Source organism: Patagioenas fasciata, unplaced genomic scaffold (genome assembly GCF_037038585.1).
Source record: "Patagioenas fasciata isolate bPatFas1 unplaced genomic scaffold, bPatFas1.hap1 Unplaced_247, whole genome shotgun sequence".
In the NCBI taxonomy this organism is placed as follows: domain Eukaryota; kingdom Metazoa; phylum Chordata; class Aves; order Columbiformes; family Columbidae; genus Patagioenas; species Patagioenas fasciata.
This window is the reverse complement of record NW_027288674.1, coordinates 67,507-79,962: the sequence shown is the minus strand read 5'-3', so window position 1 is coordinate 79,962 and position 12,456 is coordinate 67,507. Positions and strand designations below refer to the sequence as shown.

The 12,456-nt window shown below is 60.1% G+C and overlaps 1 long non-coding RNA gene across 1 annotated transcript; it reads right to left on the bottom strand.

Moving 5' to 3' along the window:
• Positions 1-6,239: 6,239 nt before the first annotated feature.
• Positions 6,240-11,546, bottom strand: LOC139826811 (uncharacterized). Its single transcript, XR_011736941.1, has 3 exons — positions 11,437-11,546; positions 7,135-7,211; positions 6,240-6,992 (listed from the first exon to the last, which is right to left on the bottom strand). It is a non-coding gene; the product is annotated as an uncharacterized lncRNA (long non-coding RNA).
• Positions 11,547-12,456: the final 910 nt, after the last annotated feature.

Below are 12,456 nucleotides of genomic sequence, written 5' to 3'. Positions count from 1 at the left end.
TGTCCAGGGAAAAGACGTGAAAATGAGATTTTACTTAGACTTTCTGGAAAGGCTGAATGGTGCTGGCAAGATGCTGCAAGCTCTTCTCGAGGTAGGATTTTCACTTTCCCAGCGCCACTCCTGCTGCTTCTGAAATGCTTTCTGGGGGCTGCTTTCCCCTGGCCGGCCATGCCTCGTTCAGCCCCTGGGCTCCTGGAGCTCTAGAGCACAGCAGGCTCTCTGCAGAGCACCTCCCTGGCGTGCAATGGCCGGGCTTTGCAAGAGCCGCCCCCAGAGGAGCTGCCCTTTGCGAGAAAAGGCCGGCGTTGATGGCGGGGAGCGCTGCGTGCCCCACTCTGGGGGCCGGGAGCAGAGGCACAGGCAGAGCAAGGCTTGCTGAGCCCAGAGCCCTTGGGCGGCTCTGGCTCTTTGCTGGCGCTGGGCTGAGGCGGAGCGAGCAGCCGGCCCTTCCCAGCGTCCGCTCCTCCCGTCATCCGCCTCTGTCCTCGTTGCAGATGCCGGAGATGAGGGACTCGGTCATCTCACGCCATGACACCGCTGCTTCCCAGACCTCTTCTGGACGTGTTGTCGTCCTGCCATGGTACGTTTGACTTCACTTGAGGAACGGGGGACAGTGGCACAGCTTCTGCATCTGTCCTGCTGTGGGCCTAGAGACGCATTTAGGCAACATTTCCCGCTACGTTTCTCCTGCTCCTTTTCTTTCCTCTCTGGGAGAGACTGCTCTTAGGTCTGGAAACGTTAATCTGCAAGGCTCTACGAGGAACTCGGAGGGCAAGATCAGAATTCAAAGGCGTCTTAGAAAACCAGAGCACTAGATAATACTCTGCTCTCCATGTGCGCGATGAGCAGAGTCATTTCCCCAGCAGCAGCAAGGGGGTTTTGTGGGAGGACGGCCATTCTCAGGGAAGGATGGAGAAACGCGGGCACAGGCTGACGGGGCCTCTCCCGGCACTGGAGCTTCTGCTGCGTCCCTCCGGGTTGGGCTGCGGTGGGAAACAACGTGGTGTCCTTTCTTCAGCCTGCTGCCTTCTTCCTCTGCCAGGTACCAACTTGAGACCGTGCCCAAAGTGCCAGCGCTGATAGACCTGAACGGATGTGTGAAGGGAAAAGGTGATGGCCTGTGGTGTGAACCTGCCCCAGCAGCAAATCTGTGTGCACGGGACCAATGCAGAAACCCCAGAGCCGGGTTCCCTTGAGATAAATGATTCCCCTCCCCAGAATGACTCCTGGACAGCACCAGTATCTGCCATGGAAGCCCCCGTTTCAGCACACGGATGAGAGAAAGCCATGCAAACAGTCTTCCCCAGGGAATAACGGTGCACTGTAGGCATGGGGCGTTGGATGAAAAAACAGTGTCAGAAAAGGCCTAAGACCTCCCAGGAAACATGGCTTTCCCCCAAAGGGATGAAAAGGACCACCTTCCCCAGTGTTACCACAGCCCTGAGCAGACCCGCACGTCACTCTCCTTGGAACCGGCACACGAGTGGCACCCGGTTCCCAGAACAACACCGAGATGCTGTTCTGAAGAACCGTCTCCTTTCCCGTTTCTAGAGGATGCTGCCGGGAAGCGCCTCCTCCGTCGAGCCAGGCTTCCTCCACATCGGTTACCTGCCCTGACTGTGACGCCGGAGCAGGGTCAGAAAGCCGAGGGGAGTGAGCCTCGCGCCAGGTGAGACACTCGCATAAACGGGTGAGCGTGGCCCCCTGCTCCGGTCTCTGTGGGAGCGAGACGTTTCTCCCGGAAACACCCCACGTGCGCTTTGCCCACGTCCCACTGACTCACGGTTTCTTGCTCATGGCAGTGTCTGCAGCTTCTTGGCAGACTCTGCTGGCACCACCATTTCTTTCTTCCCTTCCGATGTGCAGATCTCTTGAGTAGCCAAGTGCAAAGGCTCGTTCCAGGAGCAGAAGGTCATTTTGGCGTTCCCTTCAGGTTGAAATGAGCCTGGCCTTCCTGTTTGCTGAGAACAGAGTTCTGCAGTTAGTTACTGCAGAGGATGGCCCTGAGCAACCAGGAGCCTCTTCTGCGCTGACGCCTGTCTTACGGAGAGCTCAGTGGCAGGATGGCTTTTCCGTGGGGTCGTGTCCTCCCCCCTTTGACACTGTGTCCCCAGCGCCCACCCTGCCCGTACAGGGCGTAGCGCTATCTCCGGGCACAGGACCCTGTTCCTCTGGGTGCTCCAGCAAGAGAGGGCCGAGACCTGGGCATCCTGGGTTGCAGGGGGGCTGTTGGGCACATCCGAGGCTGACAGCTTGGGGTCTTCTCTGTGCCTGGGGACTTGATCACAAGGCTGTGAGCAGAGCCCGTTCTGCTGCAGAAGCAGGTGCGCCACCTGGAAGCACAGGATGCAGAACCAGCTCCTCCTGCGCTCCTGCCAACACGCCCTGTTGTGTCTTTGCAGGCAGCTACCGGTCATCCAGAGGAGCTGCTTGAAGGAAAAGGAGGAGAAAGGAAAGCTACCGCCTCTGGTTGCCCCCAGAGAAGTGGACTTCATAGCCAGAGCCATTGAGAGGAGAGAAAAGGTACCCGACACCGGATGCTGCAGGAGCACATCCTACTGGACTGTAGAGCAGCGTTGCTCCACACATGCCAGTGCTCACAAGATTCTTCACTGGGTGTTCACGGGACCACTGACCGGTTGCTTTGGTGTTTGCTTGGAGAGAGGCGGGTCACTGTCAGTTGAGAATATACTTGTCACTTCCAGCAGCCTGGAAACACCCCCAGAGCCCTCACGTGGGGCTGTTTCTGTCGGCCCGGTGGCTGCAGGGCTTGTCTGGGCTCGCCAGCTGCCGGCTGGTTTGTAGCCCGGTGGTGGCCGATCTCCCTGGTCATCCCAGACGGGCTCCTCGGCGGAGCCTCCGGGAACCTGGGAGCAAACCAGCGTGGACAGCGAGGCAGAAGAGAAGGGAGGGAAGGGAGGGAAACAGCTCAGCCGTGGCAGGACAGACTGATGCTGCCTGCTATTGCATTTCATTCGGCCTCCAGAATAAACGGCAGAAGAAGAAAGAGGAGAAGCTTCCACAGTATATCCAGAAATTCCTGGAAGGAGAGGAAAAGAAGAAAAAAGAGGCGGCGGTAGGGGAAAAAAGTAAACGGCCGTCAGCCGGAGCAATGAAAGCAAAGGCCGAGGCAGAAAAGGAGACACCCGGTGTGGAAGGAGAGGCAGAAAACCCAGAGGAGATGCAGAGGAGCCAGGTACTTGGGATTCCTGCAGAAGAAGAGCACTTTCTCCCGCGGGGCGGCTGAGACCGCAAAGCACCTCTGGCACCCAAGCCGTCACAGCAGCGTTGCTGCAGCAGAGCCGGGCGGGTGATGCTGCCCTTCCTGAGCAAGAAGGGGGACACAGAGTTGCAGTGAAACCCTGGTGACACTCAGAGGTCACCCCAGGGCCTGCTGAGCTCCTTCTCCTGGTTCTCCCTGTCCCCTGTGGTCCATCCAGAAGTGTTCTGGGGTCTGCGTGCTGAGAAGCAGCACCCTCCGGGTGCGGGGCTGTTGTGTGAGAGTCTCCTCCTGTGCAGGAATCCAGCTCCCCCGAGTGCTCCTCAGACAGCTCCCCGAGCAGCGTGGAGTCAGACGAGTCCAGCTGGGACCTGCTGGAGATCAGGACCATTATGGAGGACTGGGAAGAGGCCGGAGAAGAGCCCCCCACAGTCCCTGAGGACAACAGCGTCCCCCCGAAGCGGTACGAGTGTGCCCGCTCCAGCCGAGCCCTGGGGCCGTGGGGGTGAGCCAGAGGTGGTGGGTACAGGGAGCCAACCCCCGAGCCACGGGGCTGCACAGGGCGCCCGGGGATTTCTGCAGCCACGGGAACGGGCTGGGTTAGACCCCACGGCAGGGGCCAGAGCAGGGGCTTGAAACCCCTCCTGCCTCCAGGGGGCTGTGGGGCAGAATGGGGCCGCATGGCTGTGGGGCTGAGTGTGGGAAGAGGCAGGACGGTCCCAGCTGCAGAGTCAGGGAGACTTTGTCCTTGCTGTTGCAGGAGCCTTTCCCCACGGACAGACCGGGCCCTGCAGGAGGTGGTGACCTGCATCCTGGGGCAGGTGGCCCGCAAGAGGAGAGGGGAGAGGGATGAGCAGCTGGATCTGCAGGACAAGCTCCAGTGGTAAATCTCTCCGGACACGGGCAGCGCTTCCTCTCCCGCAGTCCCTTCCTCCTGCTCCCCGCAGCCCCGCGGGAGAGAGCCGCTTCTCCTGGCACCGGCCTCTCGGCAGAGCCGCTCCTGCGGCCGCGGCTGGCGCCCAGCTGGGAGCCCGGCTGGAGCGCGCTCCTGTGCTCACACCACCTCCTCCCGCTGTGTGTCTGCAGCGAGCTGGCCGTGCTGCGCTGGGAACGGTCGGGGAAAGAGGCAGGCAGCAGCCAACACCTGCGGGAAGCTGCACCCCAGGCTGCACCCCCTGCCAAGGCGGGGGAGAGGAGGGCAGGACCGGTACGTCCCCAAGGCTCGATGTGGTGGCGTTTGTAATGGCGACGGCGCAACGGTGCGGCCAGGCTGGTCTGGGACAGCAAGCAGCCGGGTTGCTTTCAGCCCCGCGCTCCCTTGGCTCAGGGGTCGTTGCAGAAAGGCTCTGCAGTCGGGACCGTGAGCAAAGCAGGGCTGATGGAGAGGCTGAAAAGAAGGGGCAGGAGGGAGGGGGGGCGCTGAAATCCCCCCAGCCCCTGCCAGGGACACCAACACTGCCTGCTGCTGCATTGCCGTGGTCCTGCAGGCGCAGCCCCGCGCGTGCACGGAGGAGGAAACACGCAAGCTCTGGGAGTCCTTGTGCAGCAAGATAGAGCAGAAGCACAGCAGTGGCACCGCCAAAGGCCTGGAAAAAAGAACCAGAGCAATGGGAGGCCCAGGTACCGCAGGCCGTGAAAAACAACTGGGGAAAGAGCATTCCCAGTTGAGTGTTTGCCTTTTGGAGTGCTCGCCTCTGCAAAAGGGGCTGTGGGCCAGCTTCAGGCCAGAGCTGGGCAAAGAGGGTGTTTTCCTGACAGCCCTGGGGGCACGGAGAGCAGCAGGGTGGGACTGCACCCCAGGGACCTGGACCTGCTCTCTCCAGACAGCAGCAGATCCCACCACAGGTGTCCTGACCAGACTTGTTGCTCTGCACCTCTGTGCATACAAGACTGCAGAGCTTTGTACTCAACTCCGCAGCTCTGGAGAGCGGATCTGCTCCACGTCGGCCAGTGCCAGGAGACCGTCTCAGGCGCTGAGGCTCGCGAGAGAGACGCCCAGCAAGAGCCTTCTCCGGCGTGACGAGCGCCAGTGCCGGCCAGGCTGCTGGCACCAGCTCTTGCCCCCATCAGTAAAGCCCCCCCTGCAAACCGCTGGGTCTCACGCTGTGGGTGTTTCCTTGGTGGCTGTGAGGCTGCGCTGGGCAGTGGGTGAGCGCTGGGGGGGCAGGGAAAGGCCTGCAGGGAGAGGGCTGGAGCTCCGGCCCTGCTCCAAGGGCAGCCCTCCCCAAGGCTCTGCTGGACCCGCTCGGCTGCGGCCCCGCTCTTGGTGCCCCTGCACCTTGTGGCCCTGGCACTGAGCCTGCTGCAGCTGCACATCCCGGACAGGAGCGGGAGGAGGAGGAGGAGGAGGAGGATGTGAAAAATGCAGTTGTGATTTGTGCTAATGTCAGCAATCAGGACACAGAACCACGGGCACAGTTCCATGCGGTGCTTTATTCCAGCGCTGGGAAACCAGGGGTTCGCACCCAAAGCTTCCAACAGCTGATTCAGACCATACCTTATTATACAAGTTGGTCACATACATATTCATTACACCCCTGACAACCATTAGAATATTCCACACCTGTAATAACACAAACTTTCTATCTAAAAGATGCTACAATTATCAGTTATTTTCTACGGTACCAACTTTAAAAGAATATATCGTAAATCTATGTCCACCTTAAGAATAAGGCTCGGTTACAGTTACCTGCCTTGTAAGAATATACCATAAATCTATGTCAGCTTTAAGAACAGAGTTTGGTTACTGATCACAAGAGTTCTATGGCTACAGGGCTGGTTGCCATCCTAATATTAACCCAACTGTAAGAGATCCAGCGATATTCAGGGAAGACCCATCCTGTCCTGTTCCATGGAACAAAACCTCTTGTCAGGTTGATTCCTCTCAGCCGCAGGCCCTGCCGGCCGCCCTCACGCATCCCGGGGGCGCCGGGGGCTCCCGCCCCGCGTTGCCCCGCACGCAGCGCTCCCGCAAGGCCCCGCACACCGAGGGAGCGGGGGGAGGAGGCGGCTGCGGGGGGATTCGAACTCGGCACCCGGAGCACAGGGGGGGCGGGGGGGGAGGAGAGGGACGGAGCCCGCTCGGCTCCGGGGAGGCCGCGTGGTGCAGAGGCGGAGGGGGCGGGGCCAATGAGAGGGGGGCGGGGTGATGGGAGGGGGCGTGGCCACGCAGCGGGATCGCCCGGATGCCTGGGTCCTCTCTCCCGAACTCCTGGGTCCCTTGGGGCACTCCTGGGTCCCCCCCCAACTACTGGGTCCTTAGGGGTACCCCTGGGTCCCCTTTCCCGAACTCCTGGGTCCCCTCTCCAGGACTCCTGGGTCCCTTTCCCAAATTCCTGGGTCCCTCCCCAACTCCTGGGTCCCTCCTGAACTAAATCCCCACCTGAACTCCTGGGTCCTCTCTCCCGAACTCCTGGGTCCCTTTCCCGGACTCCTGGGTCCTCTCTCCCAAACTCCTGGGTCCGCATTCCTGAAAACCTGGGTCCCTCCTGAACTGAATCCCCGCCACTGGAGTGCAGCCATCAGACTCACAGAACAGTTTGGGTTGGAAGGGACCTTCACAGTTCATGCAGTCCAACCTCTGCCATGAGCAGGGACATCTTCACCCAGATCAGGTTGCAGCTGGTAGAAATGATGACCTTTCAGAGCGTGCTGGTGGTACTTTGTCCCTTGTGCCCTGCCCTGATGTGCAGAGGAGACAGAAGGGACACTGGGAAGCTTTGGGGAAGACCCCCCGTATGCTGAGGTGTTGCGTCTCCTTCCTCTTCAGCCTCTAAAAGGTATGTGGTAAAGAGCAGAGCTGGAACCGGGGGTTCCCATCATTTGGGATAAACCCTAAAAACTCATTAATCATTTTGGTTGGAAAAGACCCTCAAGATCATGGAACCCAACCATAACCCACCCCTGGCACTGACCCATATCCCTGAGACCCTTGTCTAAGGCTTGACAGGAGCTCCAGCGCAGTTGTCTGCAGCCAGTGCCGGCGAGAAACCTAAAATAGGACATGGGAGAATTTGCATGGGAGCGTTCACCACGCGGAAATATCTCTGCCTTGGGAGGGCTGAGATTGAGTGGGTTGGAGGTTCTTTTTGTTTTCAAGGATGTGATCAAAATCATATGAAATGACACACAACGAAGGGTAGGCACAGGCTGGGACTGACACTGGAGCCTCAGCACCGCGTTTTATCCTTCATGGAGAAAGGGAACCAGGCTAAATCAGCCAGTCGGAGGCCAAAACAAGCGGCTCCTTTGGCTGTTCTGGGACGGGAGATGCAGGCAGGGCCACCAGTGTGGGGTCTGTCCTGGAGCTGCAAGGGTGGGATGCGGGATGAGGCAGCCAGAGCTGCATCCACACAAGGAGGCACAAACATCTGCCATTTCCATGTTGGTTTTAGGAGGGTTAATATATGTGATGGTGATTTTTGACCCACACATCGCCTGGGTTGGCATCACCAGCCACAGGTTGGGTTTTAGCATCGTTCTAAAATGCTGGAGGGAGCAGGGTGGGACTGAGGCAGCACTGGTGACAGAGGGACAGAGCCCCTGGGGTCCATGTCTGTCTTGTGCCGGACAACCCAGAGTTGGACTCGGTTCTCTGGGGAGCCCCAGGAGAGCAGAGCAGAGGGGGAGCATCCCCTCCCTCCACCTGCTGGTGATGTGGCCCAGGAGACACTTGGCTCTCTGGGCTGCAAATGCACATTGCGGACTTATGTCCCTTTTGTCACCCACCAGCCCTTCTCCACAGGGTTGCTATCCATCCATCCATCCATCCATCCATCCATCCATCCATCCATCCATCCATCCATCCATCCTCCCCCAGTCTGTGCTGGTACTGGGTATTGCCCTGACCCAGGTGCAGGACCTTGCACTTGGCCTGGTTGAATTTCATGAGGTTCACATGGACCCCCCCAGCCTGTCCAGGTCCCTCTGGATGCCACCCCTTCCCTCCAGCGCATCGACGACACCACTCAGCTTGGTGGAAAAGCAGAACTGAAGTGTCTTGGGTGATGCAGAGGCCAGGGAAATGTGCCTGGCTTTAGCTCTCTGCCAAGAACACCTGGGGAAACCCTTTGAAATGCTTCAGCCACTTTAGCAGAGAAAAATAACACCCCCACACAGCTGCCAGGCTTTCACTGCTCACGCAGGGACAAAGGACAGCGCGGGGACAGCACAGCGCTCACTCTGGAGCTCGCCGGCTCTGACACCCGTGCCTGTTTGGGAGAAATCTCAATGGGAAAGATTTTGTGCTCTGGGATTCAGGTCATCTGAAGAACACCAGCAAGGAGAACGACTGCCAAAACCTGCACAACGATGTGAGCAGCTCCAGCTCCCCTGGGGAAGGAGGCGGCTGGTGCTTGTCCCAGCCCAGCCACGCCATGGGCGACCCAGAGCGGATGACAGCAAAGCCTCTTTCCAGGCTCTATTCGCTGTGAGACCGTGGGGCAGGGTCCCATCCAGGGGGAACACGGGGAGCACATCCTGCCCGAGCTCTCACAGGCCGCTCTGCTGCACGGGGAGCAGAGGAAGGGACAGAGGGGTCTGGGTGGCCCCAGAGGAGCTTGGAGCAGAGCAGGGGGCACAGAAACCCAGGGAGGGTCTTGGAGACGGGTTCAGAGAGGATCCAAGTGTATATGGGGAGGGGGAAAGGGATGGGACGGTGCAGGGGGTGTCACACAGGGTGGGAGTGAGCATGCAGGGACCAGAGCCAAGCTGAAGGTGCTCGGTGGGGATAGAGGTGATTGAGCAGGGGACAGGAGCAAAGTCCTGCGGAGGGCAACGGAGCTGGAGGGGATTTGGAGGGGTAAAGAGGAATCGGGGAGACCCAGGAAAGAATCTGGGGCATGGGGGGTGTGAGGGGGAAGCACAGGAGCTGTGATATTTGGGATCAGAGGAACTGGAGAGAGGATGCAGAGGGGAAGAGGGATGGGGAGAACCTAGAGTGCACAGAGAGGGGGGCAGAATGGGTGCCCCCAGGGTGGGGGGAAGGCTGGTTTGCCAGTCATCACCCCCCAAATGAGCTGGGGCTGCAGGTGGTCCCAGCACCCCCACCCTGGGCAGCAAAGGGGGACCATGGCAACAGCAGCAGGTCCCACTGCACATCCAGCATCCATCAGGGGGAAATAAAACACCTAAGTGGGGGCAGATAAAGCAGGAAACCCCCAAAGTGGGCACAGGGAACAGAGCTGAGCACAACACATCCCAGCACTGGGGCTGCTGGGCTTAAATTGGTGTCCAGGAGCATGGGGGTGCAGGTGAGGATGCTCAGGGTGATAAAGGCATCAGAGTGGGGATGCCTGTGGGAGGGGGTGGTGGGGGCTCTGAGGTGCTTGGGTATGTGTGTGTGTCCCCAGCCCTGCAGGGGACAGGGGGACAAGCACAGCCCTGTGACACACACGTAGTGGCTGCTGCTGGGTGTCATGGTGTGGGGACCCAGGATCACCCCAACACGCTGCCCTGGGCTGGGGCCGGGTGGGTGCTCCCCCAAACTGTCAGCACCCACTCCTGGGCACCCCCCACTGGCTGCAACTCCCTGGGCAGGCACAGCGGTGCTGGGCTGTACTGGGACCTGCTGGTTCACAGCAGGATTTGGGGGGGGCCCAGGAAGAGCAGTCGGGCACCCCACCCTGTGCTGAGCTGGATCCATCCACCAGCACCACGTGGAGGACATTGGGGTGCAGGGGGGTAGGGAGGGGGTATGCAGGGTGAAGGGGCAGTATAGTGGGGTACAGGACAGGACAGTGGGTGTGGCAGGGTGCAAACCCCCCTCTCTCCCCCTCCCTCCTTCATCATGGAAGGAGTAGACACATCTCCCTCTCTCTCTGCTACAGCTTCTTTTGTTTGGCCCCAGAGCCCCTGGCCAGGGCCGTTAGGAGAAGGGAGCGCCGAGGTGCCAGGGAGCCGCTGGGCGCCCGCGGCCAGTGTGGGGGATGTTTGGAGGCTTCAGGGGCACCCACAGCCAGAGTGGGGGTGCAGAGAAGCTTCTGGAATGCCCACAGTCAGATGTGATCAGCCAATAAAAAACGGGACTCTCGTCAAGACTCCGCCCATTTGTCGCGGGTCTCTCGCAGCACGAGCGAGATGCTGCCGCTGAGAGCCCCCCCGGGATGGAGACTCCGCTGCCTTGCCGCTACGGGTGTGAGTGAAACTGCCCATCGCAGGATTGCGAGTGTATTATAAATTCAGCCTCGCAGAATCGCGAGTGTGCACTTTCCGTACTCACTACAGCACGTGTATCTCTTCAAAATAACCCCACACCGTGTTCAGGCAAGTGCGGACTCCTCCCGGACTCAGGGACGGCTCCGGCATTGTTTTGGTGAAGCCACGTGCATGCACTCTGTGCACCGCCTGTCGTATTGGTTGCTGCCCCTTCATCATTTTCCTCAACTGGTATCCGAACCTGTATTCGAGTCACTTTTGGATGCTAAAACCCTGTTTCTCACCGGTTTAACAGAAGTTGTTTTGGACCCTGTTGTCCCTTAAACGAACCTGGGGTGCCTCCGGGACACCCCCCTTTCCATATTGATCCCCAGGAATGAGTCCCCCTCAGTCTCCTCTTCTCCAGCTCCAGAGCCCCAGCTCCCTCAGCCTTTCCTCACACGGGAGATGCTCCACTCCCTCCAGCATCTTGGTGCCTGTGCTGGACTCTCTCCAGCAGTTCCCTGTCCTTCTGGAACTGAGGGGCCACAACTGGACACAACATTCCAGGGGTGGTCTCCCCAGGGCAGAGCAGAGGGGCAGGAGAACCTCTCTGACCTACTGACCACCCCCTTCTAACCCACCCCAGGTACCATTGGCCTTCCTGGCCACAAGGGCCCAGTGCTGGCTCATGGTCACCCTGCTGTCCCCAGGACCCCCAGGTCCCTTTCCCCTTCGCTGCTCTCCAACAGGTCCTTCCCCAGCTTAGACTGGAACCTGGGCTTGTTCCTGCCCAGGTGCAAGCGTCTACCAGTGCTGCCCAGCGCTGATGAAATAAAAAATGCCGCCGAACAGCGGCATTGCCTCTGCTGTTCACTCCACCTCTTCGCTGCCAGAGAGTTCCCGCTTTCTCCAGAGCGCAAGAGACGAGGCCGAGAGAGCCCGGGAAGAGCCGGAGCCACCCCCGCCTCCCCGAGCCGGCCGCGCCAGGAATTCAGCCGCCCGAGCGCTCTCCCCGCCACGCCCCAAGCGGCTCCCGCTGCCCGCGCAGGGGAACCGGGGCTCCCCGGCCCGGGACTCACCGGCCGTGCCGAACGCCCGCCCGCTCCGGACGCCGCTCAGCGCCGCGCTCGGCAGGGGCACCGCCATGCTGCGCGCCGCCCGCACTGGAAGGGCCCCGTTCCCATAGCGACGGGGGCCGCGCCGCGCGGAGTCCGGCCTGGAAGGCCCCGCAGCCGTAGCAACGGGTCTGTCTACCGCAGCGCCGGGCTGGGAATGCCCCCCTGCCCTAGCAACGGGGCTGTTTAGCGCGGAGCCTGCCTAGAAACGTCCCCGCAGCCCCGCGGGACGGGCTCTGCCCTCCCCGGGAACCCCTCCCCATCGCCGGCCTTGCTGCTCCGACCGGGCAGAGCCCGCGGAAGGCACCGGAGAGGCCCCGCTGTCACCCCGGGGTACCCGGACGGGAGGTGAAGCCCAGCACAAGAACCAGGGGTTTTTCAGAAATCGGCCCGAAAAGGAAAAGCTGCAGTTGCCTGTGGGCTGTGGAACATCCTGGGGGTGCTGGGGAACCGCAGTGCAGAGTCACAGAGCCACAGAATCCCAGCCTGGTGGGGCTGAAGGGGCCTCTGCAGACCCCCAGTCCAACCCCTGCTCACGGGGGGTCACAGAGCAGATCACACAGGGAAATGTGCGGGGAGGAAAACACAGCCTGGACCCTTCACTTGGCATCGTTGTGTTCTGGAACATGGCCTTTAAAAACCAGAAGAACATCCCAGAGCAACCTCCAGACCTAAGGACCTGGGGCAACTGATTTCTGCCCTCAAATTCTGGCTCCATCCTTCCAGGTCAAACTGGCAGTTTCTCCAACCACCGCGTGTGGTTTTCGGCTCCAGAGAAGGACGAGGATTTCCTTCCCAGCTCCATCAGCAAAGCAGTGCCACACGCGGATTCGTGTGCACAAACTGCCACAGGAACGTTCTTGTCCCCAGGTTCCCTGTATCAGAGTCTCAGGCGTTTGCATTTTAAAAAGATACTTGAATTATAAGACAAAATACAACTTAAAAGGTACAGCAAAGAAAAGTCCAGACTGGGGGCCTCTCAGG